This window comes from Nelumbo nucifera, chromosome 4 (assembly GCF_055504915.1).
Source record: "Nelumbo nucifera cultivar China Antique chromosome 4, China Antique-T2T, whole genome shotgun sequence".
NCBI lineage: Eukaryota > Viridiplantae > Streptophyta > Magnoliopsida > Proteales > Nelumbonaceae > Nelumbo > Nelumbo nucifera.
This window is the reverse complement of record NC_142652.1, coordinates 73,202,507-73,218,078: the sequence shown is the minus strand read 5'-3', so window position 1 is coordinate 73,218,078 and position 15,572 is coordinate 73,202,507. Positions and strand designations below refer to the sequence as shown.

Below are 15,572 nucleotides of genomic sequence, written 5' to 3'. Positions count from 1 at the left end.
GATTTATTAGAAACAGGTAAATCATATTTATAAATAATATGAAAGGTAATTTTATGATTGGGATGACCCAATCGCAAATGCCAAATATAATTTGGAGGTACATTCTCCAATCAAAGTAGCAGGACCGCTAGAAACAAATTGCACCTTGTATAAATCATCTTTAATTGGTCATTTGAAGAGAATCTTCCCCGTCATCCAATCATTTACAAGAAAACAAAGGCATCACACTACAAGAAAGTGATGATTTAATGGCGTTTTTCTTACTGTCATTTATATAAGCGCCACTCTATGTTATTTTTAATGGCATTTATTAAAAATGCCATTATATACAATTTTAAGTGCCAATTAGTAAAATGCCGTTAAAAATATAAGAAAATTACCGCTAAAAATATGGTTTTTAAGTGGCATTTATTAAATCGTCGTTTAAATCACTTTTAGAAGCTACTGTATCAGCATTTTTTTAACCATTGATTTCATTTTTAGATCAATGGTGTAGATTTAACCACATTGGAGAAAATATATGCAATAAAAATTGGCGCATGAATACCAATTTCTTCCCGCGCCCATTCTTCTTCTCTCTGGACTCTGACTCTGGCAACGCACGTCTCCTGCGCTATACTAGCAAAACCGCATTCATCAGAAGCCACCACAGCGCCCATTCTTCTTCTCTCTGGGCTCTGGCAACACACGTCTCCTGTGCTATACTACCAAAACCGCATTCATCAGAAGCCACCACAGCAGAGAACCCTACTTTTTTCGCTCAAAACTAGTGTGTTCTTCTCTCCGGTAACGCACATCTCTTGCAAGATACATTGAGTTCAGCTGTGCATGTCATTATATCTTCAGCCATTGGTCTTCTGATGCTTGAAGCTAGTTAGTTCAATTTTGAACCTGTCTATTTTTGTTTCATTTTAGGTTCTATTAGTTTATTTTGATTTTTGTGTGTTTTTTTTTTTTGGTAAAACATTTGAGGAGGGTGTTGAAACATGAATTTTAGAGATAGATGGAAACCCCTATCTGAAGATGCTATATGTCTTTCTAGTCCAATCCTAGAAAAATGCCACCAATCGAAAGGCCTAGCAGAGGAGGACTTCTCTTCCCATCATCTTTGCGTCGTACCTTGTCGTAGATACCCCCTGTCCATTAATCTTCAGTTCAAAGGCCAAACTGAAATGCCATTGCCATTGTCAGAAAGAAATCATCCGAGTTGATATCAGTTCAACATTCTAAGGCTCTAAGAGGTAAAACCCTTTACCACATCCTTTCTATTTTGATTGAAGTTATGTTTATTACTTGAATAGGTAGCTTGTTAGTTGTGTTATTTTTGGTTTTAAATTTTAGTACACAATTTTTTAAATGAAGAACCCTTTTTTTTTCTTTGTTTTACTTTTATTGGTAATGGGATTAATTTCTTCATATCTTGAGTATTTAGATTAGGTTTATTTATTTATTTATTTTTTGGTAAAGGATTTTTCGATTGATTGATTTTTTTTTTCTTTATTTAAGGAATGACCACCTCCTACTAACTAAAGGGCAATCACACCCAATGTTTTTGTTTGGGATCCACTATTTGTGATAACTTTGAGTTTGTTTTCTTGTAAGATAAGATAAAATTGAATTTTATTTTCTATTTATTTTCTTTTTTCTTTTTCATAAAAAAATCTAAGAGATTGAGAATATTGGCTGTTCGATTGAAATCCAACAATGGTTGTATTTTATTGTTCCAAATAGATCCTTGATATTCATTTATCCAGCTGTGGCTTTTGGGCACCAGTAGCAACTAGTTCTTTAAACTTGTATGTCAAAGATTCAACTTGTTAGTCATATAAAATTTGCATTGTTGAATTTAGATGAAAAAAAACACTGGCCACAGACAGAGGGTCATTTAGCTAAATGAATATAAATTGAAACAGGCTTATACTATCCACTAAAGTAGTGATTTCAGCCCTAAAGAGCGGGGAGTTCTTCATTTCAACTTCAATTTGTGCTGTCTCACCTCAAGTTTTATCACATTTTGTTGTTGTTTTCTTCTGGTTTGATATTTTCGTTGCATCACTGTTCCATCATATACTTTTACCTAGTTTGGTTTTGTTTGGAGCATGTTTACACTTTATTTGATTCATTTATAGGAAAAAAGCAAAAGGAAAGTGCAAAAGTAAAGCAAATCCTAAAATCTATTTTTTTCTTGGACGTTGAGTAGTTGCTATAGGCATTGGGGAGTTATTGCATATGGTATTATTAGTGGAAACTAAAGGGTATGCTTTTATGTTCTACAAATAATTTTAACCTTTTTAAAGGGCAAAATGATCTCAACTTAGCTAAGGTTGAACCAATGAACTATTACTTTAGGTAATACTAAGGTAACTTTATTTGATGTTTGTGGGTTTCATATAGAAACCCTAGAGTAGGTTTGAGGGTGGTTTCAATATAATTCAAGTCATGGTTATTGTATGTTCTACAAGCTTTAGAAAGAGCCAAATATTTCTTGAGGGATTTAATGTCATTGAAGGAGCATATTTATGAAGCTCTATTTTGGTTTTATGGACAATTTTCTTATCATTAGGGATGGCAATTTCCACCTTACCTAGTGTGTACCCACCTTAGCAGTTTTTTTTTTTCTCATTTGAAAAATGAATTTTGGGCCAGGAATAATGTTTTGATAATTGATAGTTTATGTATTTTCTACATGTTTCAGTCAGATAATTGAACATTTTGATGTTTGTTCTTGTTATCTTGCTTGTTTATTGCTTATACATAACACGAAATTAGATGCAGGTTAATTTGCTTCCATACCAATGGATTATTTCTGTTATTGATAAAAAAAAAGATGCGTGTTCTGGACCCGACCCACCCCACCATTAAATGTGAGGGGGTAGTATATTGGGGAATGTTTTGCATTTTCATGTCCAAAGAGGGTTTGAATTTTGAAAAACCAACCCGCTGTTGCTTGGGGGTTACAGTTTGGGAGTTTTGGGGAGGTGGTGAGGGTCTAGAATTTACCAACACTCCCAGAACCTGCCCCATTGCGATCCCTACTTATCATTCTATCTAGAAAATGTAGGAAGTGTCCTTTTCTTGGGAAGAAGAGCACACTTTTGTCATGATCTAAAGGAAGATATAACAGAGTAACCATCAATTTTAATCCTTGAATTAGAGCCAACATTTCAGCCCTTAAAAGAGTAACCATATGTAAATGGGGAAGTGAAAGCAAATATATGTGAATCATACTAAAGTGCTTCAAGTATACTCAACAATTCAAGCATGTGAAAGTTTCAATTTGTTTATTTTTCTCTGAGTTGCATTACCTCTCAAGTAGTTATTGGTGATGTTAAACATCTTTCATTCCTAACCATGGGAGATTGGGCCCTCTGCTTCTGTAAGGGCCCCCTTGAGGCAAGCTGATGCAGGGAGAGTAGGGGAAGAGATAAATTTAGAGAATGAAGATGATCAGAACAAGGAACAAGTTGTAAGGTCTGTAACAAGCCTTTCAAATTGATAATATGGATTGTAAATAAACCAAAAGTCCCTTTACAGATCTGCGTTTTTCTTTATATAAACTAATAACTGAGAAGCTTTCCTTACAAGCCATATTAAAGAAACTTGCATCCCAAGCAGCAAACTAACAACAAAGGACAACAAAACATTAAGCTATCTAAATAACAAAAAGGCCCTCATGGAAAACAAAAAAAAAAACAAAAGACCCCTTGGTTACAATTTCCGTGAACAATAACAGTAACCCATGAGCAGTGTTGCTACAGCTTATTACCTTAAGTTTTAATAAAATCTCGAATTATTTATCAAAAAAACGTTTAGTTTTTGAGACCACCTTGATTCATTGAGGCAACAGAACCCACCATGATTGATAAATTAGATTGTCCATGGAATAGATTAATTTCCTTTTTTCTATCTTTCTTTAATCTGCAGTGGTCCCTAAATGGACCAGCTTCAAAAGAGACTTATCTCCCATGGGGCTAAGTACTGAGTAGAGAGCTCTCACCTACAGTCAACAGGTTGGAATTATTTTTGGCCTAATGGTATTGCCAGGTAACATTTTACTATTGCCAATTGACAATTCCACCAAGTACTTTGTACTTTGTGAAACATTATGGATGTTATGGATGCTATCGAACAATTGGGGATGCTGTTGGTTCAAGTGTTGCTTGGCTAACTTCATTGGTAAGTTTTTTTTTTTTTTTCATTGAAGTTTAGTTTTCTTACTTTTTTAAAACCTTTGATTTACTGATTTTTATTTTCTTTTTATAGGTTCTAGAGATGTGATCTTTGGACAAATATGCACTAGGAAAAGTTTTTGGTTCAACAACAAAGTCTACTTTCTCTCATTTTATCACTTATTGGGGCTACTCCTTGGTTTCTTTGTTTGACTTCATTTCTGAGTCTATTACGGTGCCATACACATTTTTGCCACAGTTTCTGGATGGAACCATTACATGGTGTAGAGAACACTGATGTGGGCCCCACAGATGTGGTTCCCACTGTGTTCGTAGGACAGTATGTGTAATTATTTGTTTCAGTCATGGTAGTGTTAGTTGGTGGTCAGTTTGTTATTTCAGTTTTTTATTTGTTTTATTTGTCATGTAAGTACTAAGGGCATATCTGTCCTTTTCCTTATGTACTGAACATAACCTATAAATACTAAGAGAGTGGCGGTGGCAGATCATTCTGAATCTGTCCCTTTTTTCAACCTTTGTTTCTCTAGTTCTTGTCCTCTCTTTTCTTCTTTTCTCTTTATTTTCTTCGACTTTTCCTAATCTGAAATCTATTAGGGTTCAAGGCTGATTGTAGTCTTGATCGTCTACTTGGTATCAGAGCCTATCTATCTAGGGTTTATCATGTGAGTCTAGTCCAGCCGACCACATGAGAACTATTTAGGGTTGGAAGTTTATGAAGAAGTATACGTTGGCTGATTCTTGGAGGTTACTAGAAGATGTTTGCAGCTGTTGAAGACTTGCCACGGCTTGCAGAGTGTTGGTAATCAGGAAGAATCAGAGAAGGCTAGGGTTCAGGCAACCTTGGAAGGTAGTGAACAACATTCTCTGGGTAAGTCTTATTTATTTTCTAGAGACTGCTATCAGTCAAGACAGGTTGGACCTATCTAGAAGGAGCGAGTGAACTGTTTTAGGGTTTTCTCTCTGTTCTAGGGTTTGACATTAACCTTGTGGCAAACTTTCTGTTGGGCCGAACTCTTGTTATCCCCTTGGAAAGTGCTTGTTTTAGGGTTTTCTCCCAAAGGTAATCAGTTTTAGTGTTTCACATTGACCCTACGACAAAACCTAACTGTACGGACTGCTTGGAAAGTGTGGCTAAGCACTTATTTCAGACCTACGATTGAAACCCTAATTCTGTTCCAGCATCTCAGATTGCTCTCTAAGCTGGTTTCAGACCTATTTTTGGTTTCGAGCTCTTTTAGGGGGTGAAAACTTGTACGGACTACTTGGTACTGTGATTGCCGATTGGTTTCAGATCAGACCTGCATTGATTCCATACTGATTTCTGATTGTGATCGATTGTCCAAGTGCTGTTTTCTGTTGTAGTGACCCTAACAGTTCGTACCTACTGATTCTTGACCAAAGATGGAGTTTAAAAATCAGGGAGAAGGTAGTTTTGGGAACAACAATTATGGTAGTATATCTGAAACTGGATTTCAGATTACAACTGTGAGATTTGACGGGTCAAACTACTTGGAATGGGCCCAATCAGCCATGTTGGCTATTGGGGGAAGGGGAAAACTGGGCTACCTCTTGGGAGATGTGAAAGAACCTTCCAAGGAAGACCCGATGTACACCAAGTGGGTTCAAGAGAACTACTTGGTTATGGCATGGCTGTGTAATTCTATGCAGCCACATATCAGCCGAAATTACTTGTGAGCCAAGACAGCTAAGGAGATATGGGATGTTATGAAAGAAACCTATTCCTAACCCCTTAATGTTGCTAGAGCCTATGAACTGAAGTGTTAAGTGAATAGTCTTAAACAAGGAGAGAAACCAGTTTCTATCTACTTCTCTACCTTGAAATCCTTGTGGCATGAGATTGATCACTTAGAGACTCTTAAGTGGGAGAGTCCTAGAGATACATAGACTCACAGAAAGCAAGTCGAGAAAAATAGGGTGTTTAAATTTTTGACTGGCCTGAATTCAGAATATGACATTGTGCGGCAACAGACACTGACCAGAGATAGTGTGACCCTCTCCCAAGCATACTCCCTAGTGCATAGTGAAGAGACCAGGCAGACAGTCATGATGCAACTACTGCCTTTTTCCCCAGCCTTGACAGCTGTTAAACCTAAGTCAGGGGGTGATCCAAAAAGGGACAAGAAGGAAGATAAACGAGACCTGGTATGTGAACATTGCAAGAAACCCAAGCATACAAAAGATACTTGTTGGAAGCTGCATCCTCATTTGGTCCTAGCAAAACTGAGAAATAAGAAGGGTAATGCTCATGTGGCTGTGAATATTGATTCAACATCCTCGTCATGCACAAAAGGCACACCCCTAGAGACCTTAGCTACAGTTTGGACTGCCCTAATACAGTTGGAAAAGGAAATTGGGAGTTCAACTCAGCCATCTCAGTCACCAACGACCCATGCCACATCTGCCTTTGCACATTCAAGTACTTGAGCCTCAGCTTACCATGCTTCAGCTCCAAGTAATATTGAACATTGTTGGGTAATAGATTCAGGTGCATCCGACCATATGACTAGCTTGCGATCATTGTTCACTACTTATCACTTGTCCTTCGATAGAGATAGAGTATCCATTGTTGATGGCTCTCTTGTTCCCATTTCTGGCAAGGGTGACATAAAATTATCGGATACTATCTCTTTATCTTCAGTCTTGCATGTTCCTAAGCTTGATACTAACCTGCTTTCAGTCAGTAGTATTACCAAACATATGAACTGTTCAGTAACCTTTTTCCCTGACCGATGTGTTTTTCAGGACTTGGAGATGAGGAAGGTGATTGGGATTGGCCGTGAGACGAATGGGATCTATCTGCTCGGAGAGAGTTCTCGTTGGGAAGAGCCAGTGGATAAGAAGTCCTTTGTTTCTCAGCTTGTGAGTCCGGTTATGCTTTGGCATAACCGATTAGGTCATTTATCTTTCCGGTCCTTGAAAAGTCTGTTTCCTGCTTTATTCGAGTCTGTTGAGTTGTCAAAGTTGAGATGTGAGAGTTGTGAGCTTGCCAAACATTGTAGAACATCTTATTCTTTGAGTAATAAAAGGAGTAATTATTCTTTTGATATTGTGCATACTGATGTTTGGGGGCCATATCACATCCCTTCTATGGGTGGGTACAGATATTTTCTGTTGTTTGTTGATGACCATACCCGTTTTTCTTGGGTCTACCTTATGCGTTCTTGAGATGAGGTTCCTGCTCTGACTCAAAACTTCCATCAGATGATTCTAACCCAGTTTGGGGCCAAGATCAAAGTTCTTAGATTTGATAATGCAAAGGAATACTTTGCTAAGCCATTGACCTCTTACCTCCATCATGGAGTTATTCACCAGAGCACTTGCCCTCATACAACACAGTAGAATGGAGTTGCCGAAAGGAAGAATAGGTACATCTTGGAGGTGGCTAGAAGCATTATGTTTACCTCCAATGTATCTATTCGCTTCTCGGGTGATGCCATCCTCACGACAGTATATCTCATTAATCAGCTTCCTTCTCGGGTTCTTGATATGAAAACCCCTTTTTCCCTTCTATACCCAGACGAGGAGTTGTTTACCATTCCCCTTAAAACCTTTGGTTGTACCTGTTTCGTTTAGCTTCTCGGGCCCCATCATTCCAAGTTTGACCCAAGGCCTCCAAATGCATTTTCCTCGGCTATGCACAAACTCAAAAGGGTTATTGTTGCTATGATCCTGTTTCGGGGAAAAGTTTGTCTCCATGGATGTCACCTTCTTTGAGGAGACACCCTTTTATCCTAGGGTTTCTCCTCATGGGGAGAGCAGTGAGAGTGGGGATTTGGGTCTTTTTCTTCAGGGGGAGCGCAGTGGGAGTGGGGCTGTTCCTTTACCTATTCCATTGGGTGATGAAGGCTGTAATGGTGAGGGTGGTCAGAGGGATCAGGAGTTGAGAGTCTATCACAGGCGATGCAGGTAGGTTGATCCCAGTCATCGGTAGTCCAGGCCAGCTCCAGTTCCTTCTGCGGCTCCAGATCCAGGTATTACAGTCCCAGAGCCCACTGAGACACCTTCCACTGTTCCTTTACCTCCTGCGATTGACCTTGACCTCCCTATTGCCGTCCGCAAAGGGAAACGACATTGCACCACATCTACAACTCACTGCATTTCCCAGTTTTTATCCTATGATCGCCTATCTCCCTCTTACCAGTCCTATCTCACTTCCATTGCCAATGTCCCTATTCCAAGAACAGTGCAAGAAGCCTTATCAGTTCCAGAGTGGAAAGATGCAATGCAAGTTGAAATGGATGCCCTGTTGAAAAATAATACTTGGGCGCTAGTTGACCTACCCAAAGGAAAGAAACCGGTTGGATGTAGATGGGTATTTACTGTGAAGCATAATGTTGATGGCTCCATTGAAAGGTACAAAGCCCGGCTGGTTGCAAAGGGGTTCACCTAGACTTATGGTATAGACTACTTGGAGACCTTTGCCCCAGTAGCCAAGATGACCACCATCCGAGTTTTGTTATCCCTTGCAGCAAGTCATTCTTGGCCCCTGTTCCAGATGGGTGTTAAAAATGCTTTTCTGAATGGAGACTTACAGGAAGAGGTCTACATGTAGTTGCCTCCTGGATTCTATGATACAGAGACAGGTAAGAAGGTTTGTCGACTGAACAAGGAATTGTATGGTTTGAAGCAGTCACCTAGAGCCTGGTTTGATAGATTCAGACTAGCCCTTGGAAAATTCGGTTATGTACAGGCCCAGTCAGATCATACACTGTTCATTAAGAGGGTGGACTCCTCTCTGACCCTGCTTGCTGTGTATGTGGATGATATTGTAGTGACATGAAATAATAGTAGGGAGATTGAGTCCCTTAAACAACTCCTTCATCAAGAGTTTGAGGTGAAAGATCTTGGTACACTACGGTACTTTTTGGGTATTGAGGTTGTTAGATCTAAACAAGGGATCTTTGTCTCCCAGAGAAAATATGTTCTAGATCTGTTGGCGGAAACTGGAAAGTTAGGTGTTAAGCCTGTTGATACACCCATTGAACAAAATCATAAGATTAGTGCAGAGGGCGGGGAGCCTCTTGAAAACAAAGTTATGTTCCAACGGTTGGTTGGAAAGCTCCTATTATCTCTGCCTCACTCGGCCAGATATTAGTTATGCAGTTAGTGTTGTCAACCAGTACATGCATTCCCCTAGAACTACTCATCTTCTTGCGGTAGAGAGAATATTAGCATACTTGAAGAGATGCCCGGGTAGAGGTATACTGTTCAAGAACAATAATCACATGAAGGTGGAGGTCTATATAGATGCCGATTGGGTTGGGAGTGCTAATGACAGGAGGTTTACCTCTGGATATTGTGCCCTTGTGGGAGGTAACCTTGTCTCTTGGAGGAGTAAGAAGCAGAGTGTTGTTTCCCGCTCTAGTGCTAAAGCTGAATACAGGTCAATGGCTAACGGAGTCGCTGAAATCCTATGGCTGAGGTCACTACTTGAAGAGTTGGGTATTGCTTATGAGAAGCCCTTGATGCTGTATTGTGATAATCATGCAACTATTAATATAGCCCACAATCCGGTGCAGCATGACAGAACTAAACACATTGAAGTTGATCGACATTTTGTGCGAGAGAGAGTCTCATCACAAGAAGTGTGTCTCCTGTATATCACATCCAACATGCAGCTCGCAGATATTTTCAGCAAGGCAGTACCAAGGAAGAAGTTAGAGGCAAACCTATCCAAGTTGGGAATGATAAATATCTATTCCCAACTTGAGGGGGAGTGTAGAGAACACTAATGTGGGCCCCACAGTTGTGGTCCCCACTATGTTCGTAGGATAGTATGTGTAATTATTTGTTTCAGTCATGGTAGTGTCAGTTGGTGGTCAGTTTGTTATTTCAGTTTTTTATTTGCTTTATTTGTCCTGTAAGTACTAAGGGCAGATCTGTCATTTTCCCTATGTACTGAACATAACCTATAAATACTAAGAGAGTGGCGGCGGCAGATCATTCTGAATCTGTCCCTTCTTTCAACCTTTGTTTCTCCAGTTCTTTTCCTCTTTTTTCTTCCTTTCTCTTTCTTTTCTTCTACTTTTCCTAATCTGAAACCTATTAGGGTTCAAGGCTGACCACCAACTGACACTACCATGACTGAAGCAAATAATTCACATACTGTCCTACGAACACAGCTGTGGGGCCCACATCAGTGTTCTCTACACATGGTTCTGCCAAAAGGCTTAGTCTTGTATCTATTTCACCTGTCTGATAATTGAATCTGCATTAGGTAATGGCCTCTTTCATAAATTTCTGATCACAAGAATAAAATCATCTCTTCTGCCATCTACAACAAGAAACAATCTCTTGGCCTTTTTGCCCAAGCATATGTTCTACAAGATCAGTCTCCTCTTATTAATATCACTCTATTGTCGTGGAAGAAGTAAAGAATGGGTTTGTTTGGTTCGCGATTGGAATTGGAATCGGAATGGGAATCCCTTGAAATTGGAATCGGAATGGGCTATTCCCCCTACCTGTTTGGTTCAGACAGAAATCGGAATTGAATTCCGATTGATGTTTGATTTGTTAAGAAGCTAGTATCGGAACCAGCTTGATTAGAATTCTTCAAAGCTTTTACTGAATAGAAATTTGGCAATTACTAAAACTGCACCAGGTTCCTGATTAGAATCCTAGAAATCCCTAAGAATAGAAAGAAAATAGAAAATCATCAAATAGTAATTAACTTAATCACTTTACCTAACACTTGCCTAAACAAATAGGGAATTATTAATTGTAGACCTAAAAAATAGAAAACTTGCCACAGAAAATAATAGTTGGTTTGAAAACATAAAAAAATAGAAATTATGGATTTAGAAACTGTTGTCAGCTTCCAAATCTGGATGCTACCATTGGTTCATCCTTCTCCTCACATATGTTTTAGTAGCTTTGGGATGCTCAAATCTCTCCAGAAATTGATTTTCTGTATACTCTATTGCTATAGAAGACTGAACCACATTACTGAATCATCCAAATAGAAAAAGAAGAAAAGAAAAAGAGAACTGTAGCATCAATATATCTATATATATTATCCAGCATATTTATTTTATTTATTTTTTTTTGGGGGGGGGGAGGGGGCTCTTTGGAGTCGGTATAACTGTATAAGGAATGTTCAATGGGTTATGATTGAATGTTTCTTCCACTCAAAATATTTCTCTAGCATGTGGACTTAAGATTATGGGTCATAGCTTCTTCTGTGTTTCATTTTATATTTTACTTTGAGACCTTCTCCTGAGTCGTTCTTTGTTATGGACGCATTCCTCGGAAAGACATACCATCGCCGCGGCAGCAACAGGAACTTGACCCACCGCCAGATTAGATTAGATCATCTTGCTTGTTCTTATCTTATTCTATTGTTCTTATCTTATCTTGTTAGTAAGTTATCAGATTAGGATTAGTTTATCTTATTACCAGATTAGGATTAGTTTATCTTGTTATCAGATTAGGATTAGTTTATCTTATCCTTAGCAAGATAGAATTGGAAGTCTCCCTATTCAGCAAGGAGACTCCCTAAGATTAGGACTCTTGTAATCTCCTATTTAAGGAGACACCATTATTGAATGAGGATATCGAATATTCAGTCAAGAAAGGGAGTAAAGGAGAGTTAGGTGATCTCTTGAACAAATCACCATTAGGGCACCTAGATAGGTTCATCAAGAGCAGGGAGGAACAAGGGAAAACAGAGGGTTTCCCCCGTGGACCGACCCGTGACGAGATCCTATTCGCGGGCCCATAACATTCTCATATATGGTTATTTTGTATGCAGGCCCTTTAAAGCTATGTAACTATCTGATAGAATGCTTAGTTCCTTACACATATTGTTGTCCATGACCTCCTAGTTCATCCCAATCAACGTCCCCATACTTGATAATTAATTAACCAACCATTAAATCAATTATCAATTTGGTTCATGTAGAATTGGTTGTAACTGTTTGACCCAGATGAAAATAGGTTTATGTTTTATAGTAATGGGTTTTAGTTTTTCTTTTTTTATTCTTGGTACTGCTAGTCTACAATTCTCTCTCTCTCTCTCTCTCTCTCTCTCTCTCTCTCTTTCTGAATAGGGCAGGATTGTGTTTTCAGAACAAAGAGGCTTAAAATCCTATTCATCACATAGCTTTCCAAGGCTTGTAATCTTTTTATCTTAAAACAATGAAGGAGGTATTTAGTTATTTACTATGGAGATGGAAGAAGGAAACTTGACAGTGGTTACTGCAAAGAGGTGTTCATGAACTTAAAGCTTTTCAGAATGGTTCTAGAAATAGTTTTAGCTTTAGTCACATCTATCTTGAATATGCCCAACCCAGGTAAGATTGGGTTGTAACTAATTGAACCTAATTATTTGAATAAAATATATCCACATTTTTATTTTTTAGTAAAATACAACAAAGCAAACTAGCAGCCTAGCAGCCGGTCCTGGGCATTACCAATCTAAACAAGATTTCCCAACCCTGAACCAAGGCCAAAAGTTCAGCTCTAGAAGAATTCCCCTATCCCACAGGGCCTGAAAAGCTTAGTATGATACTGCCCTCATGGGCCAAATGACAATCTACCTCCATAACTAGCATTTGCATGCAAGTTAGTCTAGGAAGTTTGCAAGGCAGAAATGCAGCTTACTTATATGGCCCACAATTTAATGTTTGTAATATTAACAGGAAAGAAAATATTAAAGTAAACTTAGATGAGAATAAAGCCATGTGTGTTAATCATGGGCCAAACCTGTTTATATTCATAGCCAGTAACACAGGTTTGTCTTAAAATGTCAATAATCTACGAGATCATGCATGCAGTCATCTCACAGAAGATACCATAGCTATGTATGTACAGGAAAAGCAATCATCTGATGACTCGAAATTTTAAACATTCTGAGAAATGCAATTACCGGTCCAGAGAATATCCATGTCCAAGTTGTTAGTTTATACCCTTCCCCAAGAGAAAAGTTTTTCTCTCTGTAACAAGTTTGTGCCTTCTTTCACAAGAGATCTGCACTACCTTTTTTTTTTTTAGAAAGTCCAAAAGAAGTAAATATCTATTGGTCCCATTGGTGTTGATTAAGTAGCAGCCCCATTACTACTTTATTAGTAGTAAATACCTCTGTTATAGCAAATGCATGGTTGGAAGTTACTATACTGGGGTCTTATAGATGTAGATTGGATATGGATCTAACCTTTGGGTCCTATATAAATCAAATGCTTAAATCAACTCTCATAGCTGGTTTATATAATGGGTTGCAAATTCTAGTGGAGTAGTTCTTTTCTGAAAAGTTTATTATGAGAAGTATATGTATTTATTTATATTTAAAGCAGTAATGAATTCCCATCTCCCGGCTTTACTTTTACTGTTATTACTGCATGGGCTCTGCTTTTACTAGTGTGTGTTGCCATATAACACAAGACATCAAGGGATAGCTTCAACAAAATTCTGATTTTACTAGTGTGGGATGCTATTAATATCCATTGGAAATTCAACAAAAAAAAGAGTTAAAACCTAGGACAATAATCAGCATTCCAATTAAGTAAGCATATGGCACCATATCCATTTATCAGTATCCCAAACTGAGATGATTTAATCACAGAAATCAAGAAAGCTAACCATCTAGGAATCTGCTGCTTTTCCTAGGGAACTCCATCCAAACCCATGCTAATAAAAACTAGTAATGCTTCAGTAGAATAAAAAAGAACATGGAAAAAAACTAAAACAAACCCAAAACAAACTTCAGCAGGTTGTACCCAAAATTGTTGGTCAAATGACATCAAAACAGAATTGTTTTACATATGTGTACCCAAATAAGACATAAAATAAAAAACAAACATCGTTATTTAACAAAATATCATCTTTATTAAATCCAGCTAATACTACATTAGATATAGGAAAGAACCATAACAGTTTGAATGGTTCTTGAACAAACTAGCTAATACTACATTAGTACCGATGGTAAGGTATCCTAGGCCTAGGTCCACACCCTCTGCCTACAACTTTAAATATATTATGTTAATCATATATAATATTTTATAAATGTTATGGGTTAGGCCAGGTCTAGTATTGGGCTCAGGTGCAGCCCGCAAAATTTTCAGGCCTGATGCAAGCCTAGAAATTATCACCCAAGTTAAAATGAAGCCCTTCTGGGTATTGGTTCACAGTCTTGAGAGTTCAACTGTCAGGTTACTTTCAGTCTTCAAAACAGTAATATGGGCTCGGTAACCATCCATCTTGAAGGATTGAGGCATGTTGGTCAAGCACATAAGAAATGGTATCAGAGCCTACCAAGTTCGAACCATAGTAAGGGCTACCTGGGAGAAGGGGTCCCTAGAGCAGAGTGAAAGCTTTCACATAAAGGGCTACCTACTGCTAGACTGAAAGCTGCCCAGGCAATGCAAAGTTCCAAACTACAAAGCATCTTGTTTACACTAAAGTTTTCTGTTAAATGTAAATGGGTTTTGAAAAGAAAATGGGTAGAGCAGAAATAGAATTTAGAAAGAGTAAGCATCATGTTTGCACTAAAGTTTTCTATTGAATGTGAATGAGTTTTTGAAAAGAAAATGGGTAGAGCAGAAACAGAATTTATTAGAAAGAAGTGCAGGTGCGTTGAACAAGAAAATATGGAAGCTAAGAGAGAAACTAAAGAGGTTCTTTTGGGGGAATAATTGGAACTTGGAAGAAAAGAAAGAGCTATCTAGCTAGCTAAACCAGATTGGAACAATGTTTTTTTTCCAATTCGTAGCTGTTTGTAGTGATTCTGAATATAATATATTTCTGAATTTTATATATTTTCTAGGCTCTTGTGTAAAATTTAAAGTTTCATTTAGTTTGGACCGGATTAGGTTCAGTCCAGTCCATTTGCATTTCAGTTGGATTGGATTGGATCTAGTTTGTATGGGGTTTGAACCGGATTTGGTTGTCCGTTTTTAAATGGATCAATGGTGGACTGGATCAAATTGGACCAAATCCAGTCCAATTGACACCCCTAGTCTCTAAAGCAGGTGAGAACTGTTAAAGATACAACCATAAACTTGTATGCTGTTCTAGAAAAAACAAATAGTGAAAGCACACAAAATAGTCCATTTGTAACAAAGATATAATATCTATTATGTAAGATCTCTCTCTATTTATCTATCTCAGCCATCTATTATTAGATCCAAAGATATAATATTATATCTAGTTTTTATTAACAAGATGTATTTGTTTTTTCAGGAAATAATTGTTAACATGGAGGGTATCGAAGATGTATACTTTGGATTTTGACGAAGACTTTAGGACATCATAGAGCGAAATGATTTTTTCGTTATATTTTTTGTTGGTTTTTGGACTCTATTATGGATCTATGACCTGAAAGTGACAATTGTATATATAAACATGTTATGATAAATTTGTTTTATA

At 37.9% G+C, this 15,572-nt stretch overlaps 1 long non-coding RNA gene across 3 annotated transcripts; it reads left to right on the top strand.

Annotated features, from left to right (window-relative positions):
- The first annotated feature begins 503 nt into the window (after nt 1–503).
- On the top strand, nt 504–15,572 carry LOC148800726 (uncharacterized). Of its 3 annotated transcripts, none has more exons than XR_016085207.1 (3): nt 547–1,241; nt 4,045–4,176; nt 15,387–15,572. It is a non-coding gene; the product is annotated as an uncharacterized LOC148800726 (long non-coding RNA). The 3 variants fall into 3 exon arrangements; XR_016085206.1 differs by lacking the exon at nt 15,387–15,572 and adding an exon at nt 4,264–15,378; XR_016085205.1 differs by lacking the exon at nt 4,045–4,176 and having other exon boundaries at nt 504–1,241.